Below are 10,456 nucleotides of genomic sequence, written 5' to 3'. Positions count from 1 at the left end.
AAGATTAGTCCCATTTTCGAGATTCTGAATTCCAGATGATCGATTATGCATGTTAAAGTCAAACATTTCCTCAGTAATGCCTTTGATCCAAGTCGGGCGTGAACCTTCCCGGGCATTGGCAACTGTCGTATCAGCGCCTAAACTTCAGTGTGCTGGGACCCCTTGAGAGGTAAGGGCGTTGTGCTGCGTGGCTGCACCTTTTAGCATCTTATTGGAGCTGGTGAGACAGCAGGTGGGTAAACTTGTATTGCAACTAATTATTATTATAAAATCAATAATGGAAGAAGCAGGTACAACAAAATAATACAATTCTTATTGATAAAATTTAGAGTATCATAGAGGTCTTGACAAGCGGAGGTAATTATTGAAAATCACTACGCGCCTCCAAAATACGATATTACGCCTCCGTTTTATAGTTAAAGGACGAAATACATGTCCCTTAACCATAATATGAAGGCGGATAAACTTAAAAGCAGTGCTGCCAGCGGTTGGGAAAAAATCTTTCAAGATAGGTCGTAGAAATCTTTCAAGATCGGTATTTTTTTTTCAAGGTTGACCGTAATGTATTATTATCTACTAAATCTTCATATTTATATTGAAATAACATAATGCAGAAAGTGGATAGAAAATCAGGAAAATTTTTGCTTTGTGATCAAATCCTTTCATGGGCGGATTCTATTTCTGATACCAGTGCTATAAACTTAACAATACGTAACTGATTTCAAGATTAGTCCTTACAACATATTTTTTATCTTATATTTCTGCTTTATTGTAAGTTTACTAGCGTACCTTCAAATACTCGTACATACGTGCTGCCCTTATTAGTGCTAGTTATAGCTACCTCCACCACCAACAACAAGTAACAATTTTACCAAATACACCACATGAGAGCAATAAACTAAGAATCATTATACCTACAAGTAGCTACACCCTATTCACTGTGGTTATTTTTTATCAGTCTCATTAGCTACAGAGACTCAAATTGCTTATCACTAATCCTCGAATGGCACACTCAGCTTCACTGTGTTCTCGTGGGACAAATAATAAGGGTCTTTAAGTGAATAATACACCATGACATAGGGTGGAAATATATCAATAACGAATAACAAATTCTTTAAGTTTCAATTCACTAGATACACTCACCAGCGAAGCAAAACAAAGGCACCAGCTGAAGGACTAGTCTGTCAATGCGTGTCTGCCACTGTGGCCTGTGGGACGTGTATTGTACGCGTCAGCTGGACATCAGCTGATCCTCTCTCTCTCTCTCTCTCTCTCTCTCTCTCTCTCTCTCTCTCTCTCTCTCTCTCTCTCTCTCTCTCTCTCTCTCTCTCTCTCTCATTTTATACGACTTTTATGTAGTCACTGTAGATTTTTCAAGATTTTAGGAATTTTAACTTTTTTTTTCAAGCTTTCAAGGATAGGGTAAATATTTCAAGATCTTGAAAATTTTTTCAAGCGCTGGTAGCACTGCTTAAAAGTAAAGAAAAAGTGGTAAAAGTAGTGAAAAAGAATATTATACATACGCGCGCTGTGTTGGCGGCGGCGGGGAGGTGAGCAGTGTTGCCAGCGATCCGGTTAGCGATGTTACGCTTAGTTAGCCATTAGCCCACGCATGTGAGACCAGGTCCACCACGCGTGGTTTTTTTTTTCTTTCTATTTAAACACGCACCTTTACCTAATACTATACCCGGCCCAAACCTTCACAAAAGCCTTTGGGTAAAGGTGCGTGTTCTAAAAATAATAATAACCACGCGTGGTGGACGTGGTTTCACATGCGTGGGCTAATGGCTAACAAAACGTACCATCGCTAATCGGATCGCTGGCAACACTGCTCACTTCCTAATGGCCGCCATCAAAACACAGCGCGCGTATGTAGAATATGTCTTTTCACTACCTTTACCACTTTTGTTTACTTTAAGTTTTTCCACTTCATATTATAGTTAAAGGACATGTATTTCGTCCCATAAGTATAATATGGGCGTAATATCATTTTGGAGGCGCGTAGTGATTCTCAATAATTACCTTCAGAGAAGTCTACACCAACTGTGTTGAAGGGTTTTCAGGCAGTGCATTCTCACTGTCATGACATATGACACTTGGGTCAGAGACCATGTCTGTTGAAAGTTTCCAGATATTTTATCCACTTCTTCAGTCTCTATGCATCCCCAAACTTACTTTACAATTATCCAAACGGTTTCTCAGACGCCTTGGCAGTGTTCGTCAGGCCTCTACTGATTGGCTGGATTCCGCTCTGGCTCTCATGAGGGTTGTCTGTCAATAACACATGTACTCGTGCTTCATGCTTTTTTTTACTTATTTTCCTTGGCTCAATTGTTATCCAGGCCTCCGTGGTAGGTGGTTAGCGTGCCTAGCTACGAATCTGCGGGGCCGGGTTCGAATCCCGGCCCGGGCAGTCAGTGTGCAGCTCACCCAGTTATTCGTCCTCCCCTTTGAGGTGGTCGATGAATGAGTACCTGGGGAAACCTGGGAAAGGTAAACTGTGGTAACCTGAATGTCATACTGGCCCTGTGTCCCGGGGTAACGGGTTCCTACCCACCACAAGCTCAAGGCCCAATGCGACGGAGATGAGCGCCGAGGCCACGCGCAGCTGTTGCGTATGCCCCCAACCTTTTACTTGTTAAACTTTTGCTTTTAGCCTTTTACTTGTTATACAAGATACAGTTACAGATTCTGCCACATTTAGCACCAGCAGGCTAATCAGCACAAGTTTTTTTTTTTTTTTTTCCAGCAAGATTTCCATTGGAATGTTATTAAGTTTCCAATGCCTGCACAACAAAGTTACCAGCGGAGCGCTGCCTGAACGGGGACGCAGTAAACTCTGCGGACACAGCCAGCCATGTTTACAATACTAAGCAGTTTCCATGAGCCGCCGTGAGAGCCAGAGGGACCCAGCCAAACAAGTCAGAATTTACTATATTCTAACTTGGCTTACACCATCAGTAGGGTGTTTAATTAAAATCGTGCTGGTTTTGTCACAGGGCAAGTACTTCAGCCCTGTAACACCTATTGCACTCATCCACTAATTTTTTGCAGCTTCGTCCGTTTTGTCCTTCGGTAGTGTCGTTAGGTACTAAAACTTGTTCCACACCATTCATATGTAGTTTTGCATCACTACTTTCTAATCTTAACGTTCATTTCACATGAACTCATTCGTGTCAAGGAAACATTACACATCTATCTCAGTACACTATTCTCAAACCCTTGTTGCTCACTGTATAACCTGCTTGAACACAGGCACTAACTAGCCTCTTGATAAAAAGTCCTTATTTTTTTTTGATAAATCAGTGTTTTGGTATGATGTTCCAAAACCTTTCACAGATCTTGTCCACCCTCTTTTTTAAGTTCTTTCCAGGTCCATGAATGCATCATAAACCTTTCTACTTTTCTCAAGTTGCTTTTCTGTTGTCATAGGAAAAAATGTGATCAGTGTATCCTTTTTCCATTCTAAATATCCTTCAGTTATCTTTCACTTAGTTACATCAACCAACTTTTCTGTCAGAATTTTCCTAAATACAGTCCCTCGCACAGTAAGCTTAAACCACTATAACTATTGCATTCGACCTTTCTCGTTCATCTTATTCCTTCCCCTCGTATAGCAAAAAACATAAGTTTTCATCTAGTTTTCTGGCATTACTTCCTAGCTAGTTTTCACAAGAGCATTTACTGACAGACTGTGTTCATGGGTATGCAGTGACATTCTCAAATTGGTTCAATGTTCCCAGCACCCTGGTAGAACTGTAGGATACATTCAAACTTGAAACAATGCAGCATTGGTATACCCTGTCCAGTGGTAGCAAGGGAAGCACTGATCTAATATGGAGCAGAGTTTGGAAGAGGAAATTTCCTTCTTCAGTTTCACACCTCTCAAACACATTGCAATAAGAATCAGTTTCAACTTTTCCAAGCCCCTAAGCTGGATCTCTTTTGGAGCTTGCCCCCCCACTTCTTTGTTCACATTTATTGTCACTGTCCTAAGCAATGTAAATTTAAAAAATTGCACTGAATAATATCTTATTCTCTTTATGAGAATAAGATCATGATAGCTTGTGTGAAATATCCTAAGGCCTCCCCAGTGATCCTTCTTGCTTGACATGGTTCACCTCATCATTTCATGTCATTTGTTTCCTTTTCAAGGGGTTAAATGTTTGATAACTGTCACTGTGATAATTTTTATTGGAGCATAATTTTTATTGCCTCAGACTCCCCTCCCTACAGGCAACCCTCCCCATTTATCCAGGCTTGGGACTGGCTCATAGTTGGGCTGGCTTGACTCCCATGAGGCTGAGTACTTCTTTGAATATATAAACTCCAGTGCTATCCCTGCATATGTGCATGGCTGTCATAACTGAATCTTGCACTTAAAAGAACTAAGGTAAAGTAAAAACAATATATGCAATTATTCATTTTATTTTTTCATAATGTGGCCACAGCTTGGATAAATTACTCTGCATATGTGGCTGTTTCTTAACATATTATTTATATTAACAACCTGCAATATTACTTTGAGTTAAACAAATATTTTCATTAATTTTATGCCTTATTAGGTAGAAAAATGATGAGCATAGAACATATCATACCTTGTTACTTTTCATCACCAGTAATTGCAGAATGAGACCTCTAATCTTGTAAAACACAAGAAAGAGATTAAGAAGGATAGAGATTAAATTTGATACTGTGGAGGCTATTGCTTGATAGAAGTATCCCAAATAGCTTGTACATTTCAGAAGGAAAATAATACCAGACCTTTACATGTTGCACATAAAATTTTGAGTATCTCATTGGTATCTGTTGATTTCAAGGATTAAATTCTAAATAAGTTTTTGTAGCTCTACCTCTGCCTTTTTTAACATGATAGTAATCTCAATCCCATTTCAGACATTTTTGCAAGGTGGGAAGTCTCGTGTCAAGAAGGAAAAAAATAAGACATTGAATTGGGAATGCTAGATGGAGGCTGATGCTCCAGGGAGAGGAGAAAACTTACCTGACAGGTGTGTACACTTAATCTGTACAGAATAAAGAAAAAGTAATTAAATATGAATCAAAAGATGCAAGAGAATGAGGATAAAAAGTTGTAGAATATTGAAGATTAGGAGAGGAGGAAAAACTTGATCATGTAAGGACAGCAGTGCATGGCATTGGGAGACTTTTGCCTTGGCCAGTTCATAGAGACCTTGGGTACCATCAGAAGCAAACATCAATATATCAGCGTCTTGATGCTGGCAATGTCCAGACTATGATTTGCCATTCCTTTCTTAGCAGGTGCCATTGATAACATTATACTGGTCAAGGTGAAGATAATGTTCACTGACTATGCCAGCAGTAATTAATAACTATTTTTAGTCCAGAATCTAATCAAATGATTTAATTGATGAGAGCATGAGTGTATGCATTCTAGCAGTAGGGTATTCTGTAAACCTATTCTATAAATCACAATACAATGGGGAGGCGGTGGCTGAATCGACAGAAAAACACCACCGCGTTCAGGAGGACGCGAGTTCAATCCCCGCCCGGTGCCACCAAGCTGGGATTTTTCAGCCACTGCCGACTGGCTTAAAACTACCCACATGCTGTCCAGAAGACCACCTATCAACCCGGACTCTAGATTCTAGGATTAAAGATGAGCTCCGGGAGGGCAGCATGAGCCAATGCAAGATGGCGCCACTATAAACACTCGCCTGTGCCAGAATGGGCTGGGCCGACCATCAGGACCCACCGGGAAAAAGCCTACCGGCGCTGTAGGCTGCGACGTAAAAAAAAAAAAAAAAAAATAGATAAAAGTATACAATGATAGTATTTTCCCATCTGTAATTCTGAAACTAATGAATATAATGGTGGTGATGGATACTGTTTTCCAATCTGAACACATGCTTGTGTCATCTTGGGGCTGGATTCATCAAACCGCTTACAAACATGTCATGGGTAAGCCTTCTGGTTAATCTGTCCACTATGAATGCTCCTTCTATTGAGGCGACTCCGATGGCAATGAACGAAGTGACGGCCTGGCTGTCACTTCATTCACTGCCGTCGGAGCTACCTAAGGATCAAGAGCATTCGTAGTTGGTGGAGTTACCTGAAGAAGTACCCATGACAGGTTTCGTAAATGGCTTGATGAATCTGGCCCTTGGGCGATTGATGTTAACAGATCAAGACTTATCAGCACATCTGCATCTGTTTAATGCTATATAGAATGTACTATATAGTCAGTTCAACAGAGTCTGAAGTGTGCATTATCGTGCAACGGCAACCAGCAGCCACACGGCGTGTCCGATTTCATGGCTGGCTAGCCTATGCATAGTAAACAGTTGTCAGTGTCAATAATATGCAGGCAGCAATAACAATTACCATCAATTATAGTCGATTATGAGTTTACTAATAAAAAAATATTAGTAATGTTGCAAATAGCTGTTTTGTTAATTTATAAGATCGCTGATTATGATGATTAAATCGCTTTGAAGCTGTCCACCACTAAAAAATTATCAGGCTTTATACTAACAAAACAGCTATTTGCGAAATTACTAATATTTTTAACTCATTATCAACTATAATGACGATATTTATTGCTGCTGCACATTATTGACAGTGACGACTGTTTACTATGCATAAACTAACATACTGTATCCATGATATCGGACACTGTGGCTCCAGGCTGCCGTTGCGTGATAATGCAAACTTCAGACTCGGGTGAATTGACTATAATAAACTAGACGAGCTGAATACCTTAAGGAAAAGTCAATATATTACCTGGACTAGATTATGTGGATATCAGTACAATAGTTTGTCAAGTTCCACTACAGCCAAAAATGTGTTCAGTATATGATTGCATTCCCTTAAGCCACTATTTTCTCTTTCCAAACTTGAGAACCAAAGATGCAAACAGTTAAGGTGACCAGATCTGCTGAAGATAAAAGCGGGACATTTTCTATCATACACACGGGCATGTGTGACGCAGAGTGCACCTCACGCCAGCGATGCAAATATAACACTAATCTAAGTAGAGTCGAAGGCACAACATCTTATACAAACCCTGTACCTGTATCAAGGTAAAGATAGCTACAATAACTATCTTTACCTTGACATGTATGAAGTTTGTGTCCAGAGTACAAAATGTGTAAAGTTACCAGTAAGTGATACATTAAGGACTGCAAAGATATATGATTTATCATAGTTCACAAAAAAAGTGAGGCACTTCAATACCAAACAGAAAAAAGCGGGACAAACGTAAACAAAGGGGGACAAATGTATAAAAATGTGCCTAAAAGCAGGACTCTGGTCACCTTACAAATAGTACATCTTTGAAAGTTATAACATTATGGAAGTTTAGGTATGAAAGTTATAACATTATGGAAGTTTAGGTATACATACAGTACGATCTCATCGAAAGCTATCTTCAAAATGACTATTCAACAAGAACAACCTCACTCAAGTTTCCAAGTTGGATTCTTTTGAATAAATTTTTTGCTAGAGAGAAGCATCTGGGCATATTTGAGATAGCATGTATAAAAATGTCATTGGTGCTGCCACCCCAGGATGTTCATCCATTTTCCTCATTTAAACCCTCCCTATCAATACTTTTTAAACAAGTACTAAAAATCATTGCTGTACCACCACAAACAATACATTGTTCACCTGAAAGGAGTTAACGAGATGTTTGGTGCTGACTTATGAGGCTGGCGCATGGAGTCTATGGTGGCATACCACTGCCCCCATCTCCATATTGGTCCCTCTCACCTGGCTTACTCATTACAGTCAAAACAATAAAGTTTGTCAAAGCCCCAACCCTTATAACTACTGGTTAGAGGCAAAAATATGACAGCACACATACCACTGTAGACCAGTGTAAGAATTTGTAAGTTGTGAGTGACCTGGCCATAACCTAGGATGGAAGGCAATATAGTTCACAGAACAGTTTTATCCCCAATACATCATGCGTCGTCTGTGACTCCAGACCCAATTGTGATGTAGGCACGGCGTTGAATGGTTTTCTCATAGTTCACAGTACTAATCTACATAATATGACCCTTACCACAGGTTGGCCCTCATGCCTTTTTGGTACCACTCTATACTGTGTTTAAATGTCAGTTGGAAGTTACAGACAACGCTTGATGCCTTGTATTGTGTTGTGGTCAGGTCATCCACTACCTCTAATTTTCATGCTTTGTGGTTAAAGTGGTGTTTGTGATGTGGTGTGAATTTTACCTTTATAATCAATAGCTGTAAGGGTTGGCTTAGACAGGTTTGTTAGTGTGCTGACAATGTGGCTGTGCAATGAGAGAGGAACCAGCGTGGAATCTAGTCTTCTGGACTCTTTGGCACGAGCAGTATAGTATAATAGCCTTCATGTTAAGGCCTTGGAACAGCTATCCTATCCTCCCGAAATTGACCTCTCTTTCGGCCACCTCTTTTGATTCTTTTTTAGGAGCAGCGAGTAGCGTTTTTTTTTATTTTTTTATTATTATTATTATTGTTTCCTTTTTTTGTGCCCTTGAGCTGTCTCCTCTGTTATAAAAAAATATCATACCAAAAAACTCATTAACTCAAATGTTGATGCTATTTGTTTGTTTCAGTAAAAAAATGGTAGTGATAGGAGTTCAAATGGGGAAAATGGATGAGAGCCCTGGGGTGGCAGCCCAAGCTAACCCTTCATACATATATATCAACACCATCCAAATAACGCTTTATTAAGTGTTTCTCAGGCATCAATCACACGTTACTGATGGGACCCTACTGTAGGTGCCTGTCTAATCATTACTAATACCACATACAAGATAGGAAAGTAATCCATTCCTGCTAAGGAAAGTAATTCATTCCTGCTACCAACACTTAACATTAAACTTTTCCTGCAGGTGATGCAAGAGATGAGACACCAATACCTTTTAAGACTGACTAGAAGATGAGGAACCAGTCAGTAAATGTGTGGCTGGTGCTGCAAACAACCACCACCACCACCTGCCATCATCTTGCTGCCAACTGCTTCCTGTTGTCAGACCCGCTGCTCCCACCGGAGATGATAAGGAACCAGCCAGCATCAATGTGGCTATGACTGCTGACCACCACCACCACAGCCAGCTACTGTCCACTGCTGGCACCTCGCAGCTTCCTGCTAAAGACTGAATCACTGTTGTTTTCACTGGGCCAAAAGACACCTGAAAAGGCACTTGTACTTTAGTGACTGATTGATCTTTATCTTAAGCAATCATTTAATGCAGAAAATGTGAATCAGGTCTTACCACTAATAAATGTAATGCACTGTCTCCAATACCTCACCCACCTCTGATATTAATTTAACATATGACTTTTCAAGTAAATAAAACTTGTATAGTTGGTTTTGTTTTATATCATGATTACTCATGGCTGAGAAAATCTGACTGGAATGTGTTGGACTTGCCATTTCTTTCGTGAAAAATAAAGAAAATAACTAGTACACCCAGCCTCGATACGTTTAGGTTTAATCCCTTCACTATGGCCGGGCCAAAACACCGCCGTATCCGAGATTGCTGTGCGCGCCAAATTTCAAATGTCTTTATTGAATATAACAAGTTTTCAGCCATAAACTCAACATAATCATCAAGTATTATATATGAAAACATGCAAAATGAAATGGTGCACATAAAGAAACATAAATTAACTGATAATTTTGAGATGTAATCATAAATATAGATATAGATAGACACAGTATGCACGTCCTCTGATATAGTGCAGGCGCTCAAGGCGCAGTATACGTATACTTGTGTTGAAGGGGTTAATATGAAGAGTAGCACACCTGATACTACACACAACCTCTCTAAAGCATTTTTCTTTGATGCTTACTGTAAATGGACTCACTCAACATGAGTATATGGCACTGTCGATACCTGTGCAGAAGGACAAAGATCCGGCTCTTCCTGTCCCTTGTGTTCCCCGTCTTTTATTTTTTTTACAACAAAAGAGCCGGCTCAAGGGCAACAAAAACAGTATAGAAAAAAAAGCCTGCTACTTGCTCCTCTCAACAACTGAAAATAGTAGTGTGGCCAAGAGGTCAATTTCGGGAGGGGAGAGGTGTCTTGATACACTCTTCTCGAAAGAGGACAAGTCATAGGCAGGAGGAAATACAGACGAAGGAAGGCTGTTCCAGAGTTTACCAGTGTAAGGGATGAAGGAGTGAAGATGCTGGTTAACTCTTGCATAAGGGGTTTGGATAGAATAGGGATGAGCAAGAGTAGAGAGTCATGTGCAGCGGGGCCACAGGAGGGGGGGGAAGCATGCAGTTAGCAAGTTTAGAAGAGCAGTCAGTGTGAAAATATCGATAGAAGATAGAGAGAGAGGCAACATGGCGGCAGAATTTAAGAGGTAGAAGACTATCAGGAAGAGAGCAGATGTGACAAAGAGCCTTAGACTCCACTCTGGCCAAGAGAGCTGTGTGAGTGGAGCCCCCCCACGTGAGATGCATACTCCATAG

General features: G+C 40.2%; 1 long non-coding RNA gene across 1 annotated transcript; it reads left to right on the top strand.

Moving 5' to 3' along the window:
- The first annotated feature begins 111 nt into the window (after window positions 1-111).
- LOC126990370 (uncharacterized) lies at window positions 112-9,686 on the top strand. The gene is made up of 4 exons (XR_007744304.1): window positions 112-232; window positions 4,237-4,393; window positions 4,897-5,009; window positions 8,865-9,686. It is a non-coding gene; the product is annotated as an uncharacterized LOC126990370 (long non-coding RNA).
- Window positions 9,687-10,456: the final 770 nt, after the last annotated feature.

This window comes from Eriocheir sinensis, unplaced genomic scaffold (assembly GCF_024679095.1).
Source record: "Eriocheir sinensis breed Jianghai 21 unplaced genomic scaffold, ASM2467909v1 Scaffold1592, whole genome shotgun sequence".
Lineage (NCBI taxonomy): Eukaryota > Metazoa > Arthropoda > Malacostraca > Decapoda > Varunidae > Eriocheir > Eriocheir sinensis.
This window is presented reverse-complemented; position numbering and strand designations above follow the sequence as displayed.